General features: G+C 46.7%; 1 protein-coding gene across 4 annotated transcripts in view; it reads right to left on the bottom strand.

Moving 5' to 3' along the window:
- The window catches only part of SEMA6A (semaphorin 6A), a 131676-nt gene extending 115141 nt beyond the window's left edge, over window positions 1-16535 (bottom strand). For all 4 annotated transcript variants that reach the window (XM_042250334.2, XM_027969999.3, XM_027970001.3 and 1 more), the window contains exon 1: window positions 15925-16535. The gene's annotated coding sequence lies outside the window, so the exon portion shown is untranslated. The remainder of the gene's footprint in view (window positions 1-15924) is intronic.
- Between the last annotated feature and the right edge of the window lie 479 nt (window positions 16536-17014).

Raw genomic sequence — 17014 nt, 5'->3', positions numbered from 1 at the left:
GTTCCTTGTTATAGCATAAATATTAGTTATTTTCAACCATTAAAGGCATTGGAGGACTCTTGTGGACAACTATATGGTATCAGTACTTATCCAAAGGTTGAAACCATAAAATGAAATCTGTGTTGTGTCGTTCACCTGTGAGTTGAAGGTTGGTTTCTTCCTAAATAAAATATTACTCAACACATTTTTTCTTAGCACCATGCAGCAGAAAAGGCCTAGCTGTATGCTAACACTGTCTTATTAAATAAACAACACAATTTAGGTGTTATTTGTGTTTTGTGAATTACGTCACCTGTAACATTTCAGTTGCACAAGGCAACTTAAGAGATAAACGCTCATATAAATATGCCCACGGCGGTGTGGGGAGGAGGGAGGGAAGGAAGGGGCGAACACATGTACATTTAATTTCAGAATTCAAAGACTTGCATACTGTTCAGAATGGAAAAAATAGGAAACAGGTGGCTTGATGTGGGCCCTGATTCTTCCATGAGTGAATCACAAGCTTCTTGCTTGCCCTGCACTTTGCAGCCAGTCTTTATAGATGCGCTCGATGGCGCTTCAGTCTTTCTCGTTATTATCCACCTTGGCTCATGGTATTAACCTCCCTAATGTTGGAGAAAGTGGTACCAGCTGCCAGACCAAATGCAACAGTTTAAGTGCTCTTAATTTGAGAATCTTTAGCACTCATTTTACAAAGCTGGGTATGAGCACAATAGAACTTAAGTCCCAGGCTTTGGTGTTTGGCTTCTTATGTGTCATTTACATATGGTTTCTGATAGCCGTTAAAAATGAACAATTTTTGTCTCTAAACCTGGCCTGTCTTGGCCAATGTCACCACCATCCACTCAGCTCCGCAGATGTGACATCTTGGAACCATTTTTTTTCACTCCTCCATCCCCTTACCCTACACGTCCAACTGGCCCCTAAGTCCTGAAGGCTAAACTTTGTCACTGCACCCAGAATCCATTTCCTTTTTTCCACTCATAGCACGAGCAGATTTATATTTCTAAAACATGTGTCTGATGACATCAACATTTGGCTGAAAAGCTTTAATTGCCCACAGCTTGGAGTCCTACCTCTTAAGCAGGGCCGAGACCTCCACGGGCTGTTCTCCATCCTTCTTTCTGTCTGCGGGGCTTCCAGCCATATCCCCAGTCACCAGGAGTTTCCCTTGCTGCTCTGTGGCCAAATCTTGGATTTCTCTGCCTCTGGCCTTTTCTCCTGCCTCTCTCTTAGCCCTACTGCTCCTCTGCCCCTTGCCAACTAAGTACTAAAATCTTGTCCACTCCTTAGGTGCAGCTCAAGTGCTTCCTCCCAGACTGGACAGAGCACTCCTTTCTGTCCTCAGCATCCTTACCACACTGCTTTGGACATTGAGAACAGTCAGCCCTCAGACACTGTAGTATTTTTTTCTGCACATCTACCTTCCTGGATAGTATGTGGGCCCAACGTCTGGCCTTGAGTGTTGTTTTTGTTGTTCAGTTGCTATGTCCACGTCCGACTCTTTGCAGCCTCATGGACTGCAGCACACCAGGCTTCCTGTCCTTCACCATCTCCCGGAGTTTGCTCAGATTCATGTCCATTGAATCAGGGATGCCATCCAACCATCTCATCCTCTGTCACCCCCTTCTTCTGTCTTCAATCTTTCCCAGCATCAGAGTCTTTTCCAGTGAGTAGGCTCTTTGCATCAGGTGGCCAAAGTATTAGAGCTTCAGTTTCAGCATCAGTCCTTCCATTGAATATTCAGGGTTGATTTCCTTTAGGATTGACTGGTTTGATCTTGCTGTCCAAGGGACTCTCAAGAGTCTATTCCAACTCCACAGTTCAAAAGCATCAATTCTTTGGCCCTCAGCCATCTTTATGGTCCAGCTCTCACATCTGTACATGACTATTGGGAAAACCATAGTTTTGACTATATGGACCTCTGTTGGCAAAGTGATGTCTGTGCTTTTTAATATGCTGTCTAGGCCCTGAGTGGTTATGCCACAGTTGATCAATAGATTCTGAACTAGCTCATCACTGTGTCTCTGCAGTATCTTGCCTAGAATAGGCGCTAGATATGTATCTGCTGAATTAAATGGACCTGATGCTCTCACTGCATCCAGCAGTGTGGACCAGAGGAGTGAAATGACCTTGGCTGGAGGGAAAATCCATTTATGTTGAGCCATGCGGTCTACTTTATTCCTAGCTAAAAGCATGTTTCTGTTTCATAGGTACAGGTTGCAAGCCCCAGGAGGATATTCCTGCAGGAATATCTGGTTGAGCCCTCTGTCCCTCCAGATGTACCCTGCACCAGGGTCAAAGTTTCCACCTTTGTTTTTATTCCTACTATCAAACAGGGCTAGAATCCTAAATAACAACATCCTCCATTTTTCAAGTGATGTCTTTCTGTATGACAGACTCAAGAGCTGCTGGAGACAAAGACCTGCACTGGCATGCATCGAGAAGCAGGAGTTTAAGGCCTGAGCCCTTGGGTGGAGTCCTCGGAAAGCTACTTCTAAGGTTTTTCTGTGGCAGGAGTCAATCTGCATAGTAGGCATAATGTGAAAACATCTTCTGTTGGAAGACTAAATTATTTCCAAGTTCTTTTTAAACTATTCAGCAAACTGTAATGTCATGGACTGTAAAAAAACTCAGTTTCAGAAGGCTTCAGACCTTGTCTCAAGCCCTTCCCTTCCCAGAGGCATATACAGTTAGGCCAATGATTTGACCTCTCTGAACCTCAGTTATCTCATCTTTAAATTGGGCATAATAATACCCGCCCTGTGTAACCTAGGTTGTAATGATTTTAAACGAGGCAATGTTTGTAAACATACTTAGAAAAATATAAGGACTATACAATGAGGTCTTTATTAATAGTAATAATACTGTTAAATACTGTTGATTCTGATCATCATCGGTAAGCCTGACTTCTAAATCTGAGCAGCATGATTCTTCCTGGGCAGACCAGTCCTGGGTGTGCACCTCACTGTTGCAAGTCAGTCTGTCCTCTCCCTGCAAGATACCATTCCAGGGAGGTGTGTCGAGCTCTTCAAACATAGGCAATGAGAAACAATGAAAAACTGCAAATGCACTGTGATTAGTTTTATTAGAATAAGCCCTCCAGTGAAGGCTGGGTATCGCTGACAATAAGCGAGAATAGACATTGCCTATGTTGAAAACCTTTGCAAGTTGTGCTGGAGAATTTGCATTTCAATAACAACGTGATAATGTCAAGCTATTCACAACATTTTAAAGCCTCCGCTGGCACACCTGGCGTGTGGTAGGATCTGCTTGGGGAACTGGAAGTGGCTGTTTTCTAACAGTACTGGCAGTGACGTTGTCCTTTTCATTCTTGGGAACGGATGTGTTTGAGTAGTATTAACACGTCTTGTTTCTGGACAGGACAAAATATGAAAACGAAAGCTCCACCCTCCATGGTCTCCCAGGAGAATTAATTAATCAGCATATTCAACATGTTGAACTTCCCCTCATCACAAATGAGCGGAAACATCTTGTAGATAAAAGTTGCCTTTTTAATAGAAAACTTTTCCCTGTAGGCCGAACATCCCTTTAAGAGAGAAAAGTATCCAAAAGATGTTTTCTTCCCCTTGGCTACAGAGGAAACTACTCTGCTTTCTAGATGATACTAGTAGCATATCCTCTTGTCTGGGCAAACATGGGATCATGACACTGGGTCGACTTGACTTCTGTTAAAAGTAAAACCATATTGCATGCAGGGGGGACAACCATCTTGCCTATATTTTAGGTAAACACTATCCTAGAACACAGTACAGCAAATAATATCAATCAGTTTAACTTAGGTAATTTCTCATGAAAGATGCTTCTAGATTGGTAAGCTTAACTGTAAAAGTTAGGCACTTGTAATTCATAAGCACAAATTATGCTCAACCAGATAGGTTATATGCTATTAAGAGTTTCAGATAAGCTGCAAAAATGATTATTCACACAGAAACTTAACTCATAAGTTGGCATGAATATATTATACCTAACTTTCACTAGGCCCTCTGGTTAAAAGTTGAATGTAAATAGTGTGTTAACGTTATAGCTCCGTTCCTTGACATCTGTCCTAAAACGCATGACACAAGGAAAAGTACTGTAAACCAAAAGTAAGGTCAATTTCTCCAGCGCTTATAGTGTTTTAATCACCATGGTTAGCATTTTGTTGTTGTCGTTTAGTTGCCAAGTTGTGTCTGACTCTTTGTGACTCGGTGGACTATAGCCCACCAGGCTCCTCTGTCCATGGAATTCTCCAGGCAAGAATACTGGAGTGGGTTGCCATTTCCTTCTCCAGGGGATCTTCCCAACCGAGGGATCGAACCCAAGTCTCCTGCACTAGCGAGTGGATTCTGTACAGCAGACAAAGGAGATACCACTTGATCCCGCACCACCAGCATACAATGGCTTTCATTTGAAAGACCTGGGGCACCACCACTCAGAAAGAAAGTCGCTCAGTCGAGTCCGACTCTTTGGGACCCCATGGACTGTAGCCTACCAGGCTCTTCTGTCCATGGGATTTTCCAGGCCAGAATACTGGAGTGGGTTGCCATTTCCTTCTCCAAGAGATCTTCCCGACCCAGGGATTGAAGCCCGGTCTCCCACATGGTAGGCAGACGCTTTACCATCTGAGCCACCAGGGAAGTCCACCACTCAAAGTCTCATTCTATTTTTGTAAAGCATGGCCTCAAATCCAGCTAGGTGCCAGTAAATATCAACCAATTTGTTAAGTTAAAATAGAAAATGGTTCCTCTAAAGATTCAAAACACTTTGCACCACTTATCAGTTTGAACTCTCCCTCAAGTGATATCTTATTCTTCACATGACTATTCTGCAAATGATACAGAATCACGTTTCTCATAAAGTAAGAACCTCATGCAGTCTGCATGGAAAGATAATGGAAGCATGCTCATGTCCCTGCTGTCTGAAAATGTTCTAACAGAATGCCGCCTCTAAGGTACTGATGCCTTGGAGGCACCAAAAAAAAAAAAAAAATCTGTAATCAGAAATCATTAATTAAGGTTAATTAAAGTCTACATTGTATTTGACTGACAGCCTCACAAAAGCCCTGTGACTTTCTTCAGGCTCCGGTGTGCGCGATGTTGTGTCTGACTGGATACTGAAGAGTAATCACATCTTGGATTGTCGAGAGGACAGCAAAGTCAATTCCCAGAAACTCTCCTTGGAGCAGAAAAAGCTCCTGATCTGAAATATGAATCCCTTTGTCCTTCCCACTCTATGCCTTTTGTAAAAACAACAACAGTAACAACAACTATCTTGTAAGGACACCATAGAAGGAGCAGGACCTGTTTTCTGACCCTACCAAATAACCGAGAGTCTGTAATACTGAATTTACACACGCATGTTTTCTTTGCTTCTCCAGGGATGTTGGAGGGAGGTGGGGAAGGGCTGGGGGATAATTGCGGCCTATGGGTAAGGCCAGACCACATGATCAAAAACTGCTGTGACACTTTAAAGTGTTTTTCCACAAGGAATTCTGGTGCCCAGAAGCCTGGTGAAGCCAGTAGCAATTAAGGCCATGTTATCCTTTTCATTTACTTCAAATTATTGGCCTCTAAAATCAATCATTGAGTGTGGCTGAGTAAGGGAGGGGTCAATTTAATAGGCACATGCATTACAAATGCTTGTTGATCGTAAGTAAAAATTTTGGCAGGCCGGATCTGTGGAAATTTAAAATGGCTGCTTTGAAGCTCACCCTGTCATTTCCTAGTTTTTTTAAAAAATGACTAATTTTCGAGATTAAGCCCATCTATAATGAATTCAAGGTTTTCTTCTTCTGAACCCACCTGGATTTTCATGTGCTGTGTTGCACGTCCTGAATCCAGTGCTATGTGCTTCAAGTGTGAGATAGTTTTATGTTTTAATCTACAAAGGAATGAAATGGCTGGGCTTAGATGGGTAGGAATCCTTGAAAGTCCACTTGGAGTATGGGAACTAAAACGGGAAGACATGTACCTGTATCTGTCATATGAGGCCAGATTTAACTAAAAAAGGAAAGCTGTGTTCTCCATTGCACATGAAGCCCATAAATTGTGGTGTATCTCCCTCTTGTCCCAATTTACCCCTCCACATCTTCTCTTGACTGGGTCACTCACACAGTGTCCCAGAGGAGAGCTTTTCCTCATCACCCGCACATAGTAAGATATTATAATTACAGGAAGAAAAAAAATCGCTCATGCACTCAAGAACTGGCAAAGCAGTAGACCTCTGGGCCAGGGTTGCAAAACGCAGTCAAATGGTCCCTAGCCCTTCAGTAATGTGTGTCGAACCTGAAAAAATGAAGGTGAAACCTGAAGGAAAGGACTAAGTGCTTACACGGCCATACCAAAGCACAGCATTCAACCCTCCTGAAGTCACTTTATTTATTTAGCCATCTGCAGAGCCAAAACCCAATTATGAGACTGAAACGTGAGGGAAGTCAGGACTGGCCTCATTTACCTCCACGTGTAGGAACAGCCTAACGAAGGGTTTGCACCCTTTGGCTTGTCCAAGGATGAAAGTGACACCAGCCCCTGGACCGTAATTTTTTACCAGCAAGACTGAGTGAGAGACAGATCCTGGGGTAAATATCAGCTGGATGCACACCTAACAAGGTCCAGAGAGACACTCTCAGAAGTCGCCTCTTTTAATTCAATACTGAATTATACGAGAAGTTTTCAGCGCTTTCAGAAGACCACGACTGCCAAAATCACTGCGAGGCTCGCAAGCCTAGTCTATCTCAAACCTTTCCCAAGACACCCCAACACTATCTGAGGCCCTGAAACTATGGCAACCGAATAAGAAAGCAGCCTCCATGATTAATAGATGAAGATCTCAGCAACGGTGTCTAGCTAGGGCCATCATTCATGATGTGAGAAGAATTAGCACAGAATCCATCTCGGAAACCATTAACGAGTATTTATAAAAATCCACCCAACTGCCATCCTGCCTGCTATGTAGACTCCAGTTTAGAATGCTGTAAACAGTTTGCTTTCTATTTAGCGCTCACTCTACAGAAAATGTTCTTAAAGTAACTCAGAGCTCACGTTTTTAGAATAACGCAAGGCTTTATAGGCTGGTTTTCCACCTGGGTTTCTGAGGCCTGAGAACAAATGCATTCATACACCAAAATACATGAATGAAGTCAAGTGGCTCTTGGGGTGAAAAGGAGAGACCGTCGCTGGACTGTTGTGTGTCTTTTACGGAGTGCAATTTTTTCATAAAGCATTCCATTTTCAGGAAAGGAACCTTTGCATTCACCAGCTCCATCAGTATTCTCTTAGTTTCCTCATTCAAGGGCAGTAAGAGTCTCGGGGGCAGGAGTCGGGGGAGCACTGGAATCGCTGCAATATTAATGAAAAGATTGAATATGCTCCTGAAAAAAAAGACTCGGGAATAGGAAAAAGGAAAAAAGAATGGATCCACAGACAGCTTGTCTTTAAAATTCTCATATAACATGAAACCATAATTAACAGATTCTTTATTTCCCAGTCCCTCAAATGCTTATTTTCCAGTGGTGTGTTTTCATTGTGTTTCAATGCCAGATGCTCTTCTCTTTTATAAATGCTTCAAATCAAACGATGGCCAAAGGCTTGGTCTTAAACACGTGTGAGGGCAGAAGGGATAAGAGAGGGATAAATAACATCAATTTTAGAAATTCATCGGCTAAGGTTTTCAAATTGGCTTGGATTCTTTGAATTAAAGTTTCTGCAGATGGCAATTACTGGTTAGTTGGAAACCACTCGAAAGTGCTGAGTCATACTAAATGAAAGCCTCAGGTCTGAAGGCTGTACGTGGAAACATCTATTACTAACAATACTTTCAAAGCACTGGTCTTCGCACGGGCTGCTCCTCGGGAGCTGGTCCTTCAGTCTTTGGGGCCTGTGGATTGCTGATTTATTCTGCTCTCTGTACATCCTCGTTCCGCTTACAAAATTTAAGAGAAAAATTTTGTCCTAGATGAAAATAACTGTAATTCTAAGCCGTGGAGGGATTCTTACTCCTTCAGGGAACTGGAGGGATAATAACAATTTATTGCCCCTTTTGCTATGCTCTTGAGGAGTGAGCGTCTTCTCACTGATAAGGACATCTATGGCTATCGTTTGAATCAAATTTCAGGTTGTGTATCAGCATATCAGCAGTAGCGTAATTCCTGTCTGCCCTGGGGTCAGCTGACTATTTTCTGCATTTGGTGGGGAAGGTGTGCTCAGTCTCCATGTCCAACTCCTTGCGACCCCATAGACTGTAGCCCACCAGGCTCCTCTGTCCATGGGATTTCCCTGTCAAAAATACTGGAGTGGGTTGCCATTTCCTTCTCCAAGGGATCCTCCCGACCCAGGGATCAAACCGGTGTCTCCTGCATTGGCAGGTGGATTCTTTACTACTGCACCACCTCGTGGGAAAGTAGTGGTTTGCTTCGGCATGGAGATCCAGGCACCCCCAAACTGTCACTATGTCAGGTTTGGCCACGGAAGAGTGATCTGGCAAGTATATGTCCACCATGAAGAAACTCATGCAGATCCCAGCCATGGCTTCCTGGAGGAGTTGATTGACAGCCAAGCTTCTCCTCTGTGACACGTGTGTGGTCCTTGGGGTCAATTCAGCTCATCCCTGGATGGTCATTATGGGCAGCTCTCAGATTCTAAATGTGGGTGCTCTCAGATTCCTTAGTGGATACAGGCTGTGTATTTTGCAGTGTTAGTGACAGCTATCATTTTTTAAAAACAACTGTCCTTTGGGTACTTAGTTGATATACAGACCTTAGCTGTTTGCTGCTGTTTTCCTTGTACAGTGTTTTCTTCTTCCCTGTTTTGGGTGTGATGTTTCTACTTCCAAAGTTAGGCAAAGGATCCCAGCTCTTCTTCTCACGCAAGTGACCCTTTCATACACTCCTCTGCTTAGAACCCCTGACATCGTGGCCAGCTTATGGTGTGAATGTTCTTTTCCAGTCTGAAGGTCATTTCCTTTGCATCCTCTCCTCATGTTGCAGACGTGGAAGGCTGTTTCCTTTGGTCCTCTCCCCACCAGGGCACTCTCCATGACAACTGTCACCCAAATAAAAATAACACCTCATATTTAATGAGTGTGTGTAGTGCGTCAGGCATTGCGCCATGAATCCTACAGATGTCGTCGTATTTCCTCTCCTCAACAACTGTAACATCACCAGCATTTGACAAATGGAAACTGAGACAGAGATGTAGCTTTCTCAAAGTCACGGCCATTTGTAAATGGCAAAAAAAAAAAAAAAAGGGGAGATGCAGATCTGTGTTTTGTCTGCCTAAGACTGTGACCTCTGCATCACCTCCCAAGCTGTCTATAGTCCCTCCACATTTTTAGAAACTATATGCCACAAAACCTAATGAATTTGCCCTGCCTTTGATGGGGAAGATAGTATATAGCAGAGATCAAAACTTTTCCCTGGTGTGTCTGTTCTGCATTGATGCTTTCATTTTATTTTGTCTGTAGTTTTGTTTGTTTATCTTTAGGTGGTGCCTCACAGCATGTGGCATCTCAGCTCCCTGACCAGGGATGGAACCCATGCCCCACCCCACCCCCCACACTGGCAGCAAGGAATCTTAACCACTGAACCACAGGGAGGTCCCAGTACTTTCATTGATGTGAACTATTTAAAACTTACCTGAGCAAAAAAAAATGCCCTTACTTAAAAAAAAAAAATAATGCCTGGCAAAGTGATAGTCCTATGACCTTGCCTAATTTAGTGGTCACATTGAAAACAATCACTAGTTGAAACGGTTGGCATCTGATTCATAAATTTGCCATCCATACACTACCTAGATTATTTTCAGTGAGTCTGAGGACCTTACTTAATTTCATCATGTGGTTAAAATTAAAATGATATCCACAAGATATAATCTTTCTTTTGTTCTATAAATGACAATGAAGCAGGGTCTCTGCTAGGCCTGGGGTCTCTGGAGAGGAGAAGGGAGTTAGCATCAAACTTGTCAAACTTGTCAAACCACAGTGCATTTTATATTTTACCAAATACAATCACACTCATGATTTTGTATTATTCTCCTTATACTTCTACTAGATAGAAAGCATGCATTTTTACTCTTTACAGTTTTTATTTACAATATCGACCTTCAGAAGAGTTAAGGGGCTTGTCCACGGTAATGAGTCTGGAACTCAGGTCATCTGACTTCAAGCATGGGATCTTCAACAACAGTCATCACTGCACTGGGACCGGGCAGAAATGTGAGTTAATGGGCATGCTTATTCCTCCTGGTGGAAAGTTGAATTTTGAAAACTACTCTGAGCAAACTCCTAAAAGGCAAGAAGGTTCTGTGGCCAGAGGTTAGAATGCAGAACAAATGAGTCCAAGGTCAAAAGCTCAAGCCCCGTAAGTGCTGGCTGTCTTCTTAGCTCTGTTTTTTAGAAGGCTGATTCTACCTAACTCACAGCCCCTCCAGCTTCAACCAGGTGTCCCACAGATGTGCGCTCTGAACTACAGGACTGATGGGCGTGAGTGTGGGAACGGGCAGGCTCCAATCCATCACCAAGACTGGGAAAACCACCGTGAAGGGATGCTCCACTGATGGCATATGAGACACATCACCTGTGTACATGGAAGACAGTGCTACACACACAGACACTCATCAAGGCATAGAGACGTCTCATTTCATGGGCCCACAGAGAAACAGGAGCAGGCAAAAGAGACAAAGATTGGCTGTTCACAAAACAATTCCCTCTTCATTCATTCAACAAGTACTTGTTATGAAAGGCCTGTGATGTGACAGGCACAGGTGTAGGTGCTGGAGACAGTAGGGAGACATGAGAATGTCTACCCTTGTGGCATTATGTTCTAGCGAAAGACAGAAAATAAACGGGGACAACCAACAGTCTGTCAGGATGTGAAAAGTCCTAAGGAAAAAAAATAAACCCTGAGGCTGTCCACTGGGATAGGGAGTGTTGGGGGGAAAATGGTGAAGTTAAGAAAGATGATCAGGAAAGGCTTCACTGAGATAGCGACATGTGAGCAGAGAACCTGCAGGAGGAGAGGAGAAGCAAATTCTTCAGCTTTCTGGGCAAAGGCTTGCCCTAAGCCTTTGAAAGGGCAAGACCCTGCAAAGGGCCAGATTAGGAGGGGGCATGCTCAAGTGACCCCAAGGAAGAGTGGAGGTCAGAAAGGTGGGGCCCCAGTGCAGATCATGTGGGTCCACAAAGACCATAAGAAGGACTCTGGCTTTGATGGAATAAGATGGGAAAGCATTTGAGAACACATAACCTGATGAGATTTTGCTTTTAAAAATATATATGACTTTGGCTGCTGTGTTGAGAAAAGACTGTAGGGGACATAGACCAAAGGTGAGAGACTAGCTGGGAGGTTAGCCCAGTAGATCCCCCCGGCAGGCAGATGGAGACAGGGGTTTGGCCAGTGTGAGGGCCACTGAGGTGGAAGGCCTGGAAGGAGTCTGCATGCTTTCTGCAGGTGGGGCCAACAACATGGCAGTGAGGTGACGACATCAGAGAGAGGCCAGTCAAGGGTAACTCTTGAGTTTCTTGGCCTAAGCAATTCAGAGGCTAGGACTGCCATTTACCAAGATGGAGAAGATGATAAAGGCATATGTGGAGGAGGAAGATCTGTGCTGAAGGAGTTATTTGGGAAAGATCAGAGTATTGATAGTTGTATATGACATTCTCCATTAGTGTAATTAGAATTATTGTAATAAAAAGGTTTTGCAAGCACTCATCTGCTTGGAAATGAGTGTATACCCTACTCTTGTGTATAAACTATACTGTAATAGTCCCAGGCTAAGAAGTATCCTCATCTCCCTTCCCCCCTTGAGGTTTGTGTGGTATGACATCTTACTTGCCCATTTCAAAGGGATTAAATGCCTCCCTCCCTTCCCTCCCTTCCCATATCCCCAAGAGGCAGCTGTGTGGTTGCCAGTAGAGAAATAGCTCAGTTGCTCTTGTAGCATATTTTAAGGCAGAGGAGAAAAGCCTTCACTCTGGAATAGAAATCTCTCAGAGACAACTTGGCTCCAGGGCACCCCAAGAGAGTGGGGGACACTGGGAGGTCCCAACAGGAGGCTTCCAGGCTTCGCCTGGAGATGTGAACACCCAGGAACACTCGCTCTGGGAGGAGGGCGATGAACTTAAAAGTGTGTGTGGAGGGCGGGAGGCAGTGCAGGGATTCGTGCAGACTTTCCTAGACTTTCTACTGCTGCAAATGGCAGATGCCTAATTAAAGCATTTGCAATTAGTTTGGCTTGTTCTGTGATTCCTTTCTGCAAACAAATATGATGGGAGAATATATTAGTTCTTGGCAATCTAGTTCTAAAAAAAACTTTTTCTCCCATCATTACTCTTTTGTCCTGCTCAGAAGAGAGCTGAAGCACTATGTACACAACCTTAAGTATCTGACTTACCTCCTTGTCCAAAACAGTATTTTTCCTTCCATTTCATAAAGGAATGCAACTACCCATTAGCCTTTAAAAGCAGGAAGATTTATTCCGAATTTAATACAAGTTCTTAATTTGGGTGTCTTATTTGTATTCAATGATGATAGCAGTCTTCCTAATTCTTGCCATCCTTCTGATTCAACACACTTGGCTGGCGATCTTATCCACCTCCTCGAAATGCAAATGCTATATTTTTTTAATGATGGGAAAAGCAGTCACTAGACTTTGAAAGAACTTGAGGGGTGTATGTCTGTGTGTGTGTGTCTGTGTGTGTAAATAAAGAGTTGCACTTACTGCCACTTTATTATAACCACTTACTTAAAGGCACAGATTTTTTTTTCTTTTTCACTGCAGGGAAAAAAACGTGCCCAGGTCTCCTTCAAGTGGAGACACATGACCCATTTGGGACTGTTTCTTTCCTTTACTCATTCAACATTTACTTGAGTTTCTATACTGGTTCTTATGAAATTTTAACTTATTTAAACTTAGATGGTTTTATCCAATGAGTATACTTTGCAAGTAGCCCCTGAGATAATGATCTTAGGTGTCTGTTGAACATTAAATGCATTATGAGACTGTGGCCCATCTCTAAAGGGTAATAACTGCAAAACAGAACATTTAGGGAAGATTGCCATCACAGGGTAGATAAGAAAAATGAACTAGAATGCCTAACACAAAAAAGGTTTAAATCTGATGGTTATTCATTTCTGCTTTCAGATTGGCTTGCAAAGCACCTCATTTAAGAAGGTCCTAAAACCAACATAATAGAGAGTAGTGGTTACTCAAGAGTCAAATAAAAGTTACCATATAAACAAGCATGGGTAAGCCAAATTCAAATAGTGCAATTATTTTTTAACAGATAGTTTAGGTTAATAGGTGGCGACACACAGTGTTGCCACTATATTTAAGGTTAGGTTAATAATTAACTTTGATGCCTGGAGTAGTTTAATCAAAGCTTACTATAAAAACTGCTCCATGCAGACTAAAAGGGTACTAAAAAACCATACAAAATACTTGCAATCTTGACCTCTGTAGTCATTTGGAAAGGGTGTGAAAAATCAGATGTTCTATTCAGAAATATGTACCAGCATCTTTACTTTGGGGGAAAAAAAATCTTAATAAAGATTCATATTATCTGGAACCAACAATCGTCTCGCTGTCATCAGAATGGCAGTCTATGGACTTAATGCCCAAGAGGTATGTTGAAAGAAGACCAGACAATTATCAGGATTAGAGAAAGGCAAGGCAAAGGCACTCGACCTTCCTACCCGGAAAGACTTAAGAGTCAGCGCTGGGGGGCATTAAATAGCTTTCCTGAGACCTGCTGGCAGGACACTGCCGCTGATGGTTAAACGTCTTTTCAGATTGGAGGCAAAGAAAGTTGGGCGTACATGTGAGAGAGTCTGTGTCTGTACGTGTGTGTGTGTTCACACGCCTGTGTTTTCAGCCTTTCATGGATCACACTCAGCTGCTACTTAATTTCCATCCAGCCCAAGCAGAGAGCGATCCCACGATCCCACCGTGATCTCCTCTGGTGACCACATTCATTAAGCAGCCGCCTTTCTCCCAAGGACCGACGCGGACTGGCTGGAGGGGCTGCTCCTTGCAATACAGGCACGGGGAGGCCCCTTGGAAGTGCTTGCCTTGGCTGCGAAAACAGCGGGGCCTCCCTGGCTTCACGCACACCTGACTCCCGGCTCTGCTCCTCCCTGAACACCCGCCGGCTGGAAAACGGCGAGCTGGGTGCAGGACACTGGAGATGCTGTGCTTGGAGCCAGCGATCCCCGGCCGGTGTCGATACGCACCCTCGCGCCAGCCGCTGTCCACAGTGGCCGGACCAGCTTCCGAGTCCTGCTGGGAAACTTCCCCTTCTCGCCCCTCCCCACGCCCTCCCCTTGTTCGACTGCTTGAGAGACCAGTCCAGCAAGTGCCGCACCGCGACCCCAACCAAGCTGACCATCGGCTGAGGTGCCACTCTCCGAAGGGTTGGCTCCTGGCTCCTGCCTCCTAGCCATATCCTGGGCGGTCTGTCCACCTCCCCGGGGGTTCGTTTTCCCGCGGGTTGCACGTGCTGAGCCCGAAATCGGTCGTGCCCCCCATCCCTGGCTTTCAGAGAAACTTTTAAGAAGTGCCTGGTCGAGTGACCCCGTGCAGGGGGGGGTAAAAAAAGGAGAGGGGGAGACGCTGGGCGGAGGGTGGTGGCGGCGAGGGAGCGGGAAAGACAGCGGAATCCTGTTTCCTTTCCCGATACCCGCAAGTCTAGGCTAGGACTGCTCCCTGGCTCCCCCTGTGCCGTTCCGGTCGTGGAAGGAGGGAACGGACTACGGGATCCTGCTATGCACCGTGTAATACGGTGGGGAGCCGAGAAAAAAAGCAGAGCATCTGGGAGAGGGGGGAGAGACACTTCCCATCCCAGCGGGGTCATGCAGAGTGGGTGGGCGCTGTCGGGCTGGGTTGGCAGTGGAGCGCCCCACTGCCAGCGAGGCAGCGCTCTAGACGCAGCAAGTAGTCCGGACAATCGAGAACCCGGGGCCCCTGCAGAGGTCTTGTCTGGTTAGCAAGTACTGAGCCATTTCTAGCCAGGTCTTCCCACCCTTCCCCCTCCCGGGACACCTCCTTTCCAAAGAGGGACCACGTAGTATTTGGAAGAGGGCTCAGCGGGCGCCAGCCCCCGACACGGGGTTCTGAGCCCGAGGGGGACGCAGAGGCTACAGATGCTGTCTTCGCCGCCCAGGAGGGAGCTGCGGCGGGGAATAGGACCCAGGGCGGGGAAGCCGCGCCACACCGGGAGGAGGCCACTCATTCGAGCAAACAAAGCCCGGAACCTCTGGTGCCCAGCGGCCGCGGGAGCCGGGATGTCACCAAGTGGCAGGGTGCGCGGGTGCCAGGGCCATTGCAAGTTTCCCGCACTCCACTGAGCCCAGCCCCGACCCCGCGCCGACAACAAAAGACTCTCTTTGCTTCCCGCCCCCCATCTCCCCGTGTCTGTGGAACCCCTCCTCCCACCTCGAACCCAAACCTAGTGTCGAGCGAAAACAGCGCTCTTGGACCGAACCTCCTCCAGCCCTCGAGGGTAGAACCCCTTCCCCTGCCTTCGCACCAGGACCGGGCGCTTCCGAGAATCTCACCCTTTCTTGGCCTCTCTGCTGCCTGCTGGCCCGAAAGTGAGGACGAGCCCTCAGGGATACTGCACACACCTCCCAGGGCCAGGCAGCTATCCGCGCGGTTGGGGTCCCGGGCGGCGCCTGGCGTGTGCGCGACGCGAGTGGGGAAGCTCACAACGCGGAGCCCGGAGGTCTCTGGGGCGCAGGGCGGAGAGGAGCGGCGGACAGGGCTCGCGACTGCTCCCCCAGGGCCGGGCAACGCTCGGAAGACAGACACAAGACAAAATAAAACGCGAGCACCACAAAGCCGAGACGGTGTGCGGACCACGGCCCCGGGACCCGCAGGAGGGAGTGGAACCGCCCGGGAGGTGGGGCGCACCAGGGCGCCCCAGCCGTACCTTTTCGGTGCATCGACGGGCAGGCTGCCGGGGCTCGGAGCGGACTGGTACAGAGTGTATCCCATTTAGTAATCCATTATCGAGGGGATCTCTCCGGGCCGCGAGCTGCGCTCTCTCCTTCGCAAGCCTTTGTCATTCCTACATGGGTGCTCGTCTCTGTGGGGGTACAGTCGCAGCGACTACTTTCTGGGATGCAAACGCGCCGTATTCATTTCCAATGACAGGCGGAGAAGGGGAGATGAAAAAAGAGAGAAAAAAAACCAACAAGAAAGGAGGAAATGTTCAAGAAAGTCTTCTCCAAATCCAAATTTCACTTGGATTCCACTCCGGCGAGTCCCTTCGGTGGTGTTTGCGCCGATTAACAAGTCATTTCAGGGTGGGGGGCGGGGTGGGGGCTGGGGCAGGGGTGCGCGCTCTAGCCCCGCTTCACGAGCGGGAGCGCTACGCCGCGGGTGTGGCGGTGCCGGACGCTACCGCCGCTCCTAAGCGGGCATCGCGGGCAGTCGGCTCCGCGGAGAAGCGCTGCTGCTGCGTCCGGAGCGCCTGGGCAGCCGAGTGCGCGGGGAGCGGAGTTGGCTGCAGCCTCACCCCGTGCCGCTCACTACTCCTCTGTCACTGGAGAGGCCGCCGCTCCAGGGCGGAGCCAAGTCCCGGACTGGATTGCGCAAAGCGGACTCTCCTCCTGCAACCCCGCCTACTTTGGCTGGCGTCTTCTCCGACCCGAAGGAGGGCTGCGGTCTCTGTGTGTGAACCGGAGCGAGCGAGGCGGAGGGAGAAACTACGCGCTGTGGCCGCAGGTGGAGCCTTGACCGACTGGTCAGCGCCGCTTCCTTCCACCACTATTGCCCGCCCGCGGCGCGTTCGGTGGAGGTCCCGGCGGAGGCGACACCCGCAGAAGCCCAGCCTATGCCTCCCCTCACCCCCGCATTTGTTCTTGCTGGGGGGAAAAAATCTTGGACAGCATTGCCGAGCCCTGCCAAATCAAAAATATAAATAAAAATAGACGTAGTGCAGGAGCAAGTTACAAGAAAGGATTTGTTCATCGATTTTTTTAAATGGAAAAGTTTTAAAGGATGAGGGTAAGTGAACG

Source organism: Ovis aries, chromosome 5 (genome assembly GCF_016772045.2).
Source record: "Ovis aries strain OAR_USU_Benz2616 breed Rambouillet chromosome 5, ARS-UI_Ramb_v3.0, whole genome shotgun sequence".
Classification (NCBI taxonomy): Eukaryota; Metazoa; Chordata; class Mammalia; order Artiodactyla; family Bovidae; genus Ovis; species Ovis aries.
Note: the sequence above shows the minus strand (reverse complement) of the source record. Positions and strands in the feature narration are given on the sequence as shown.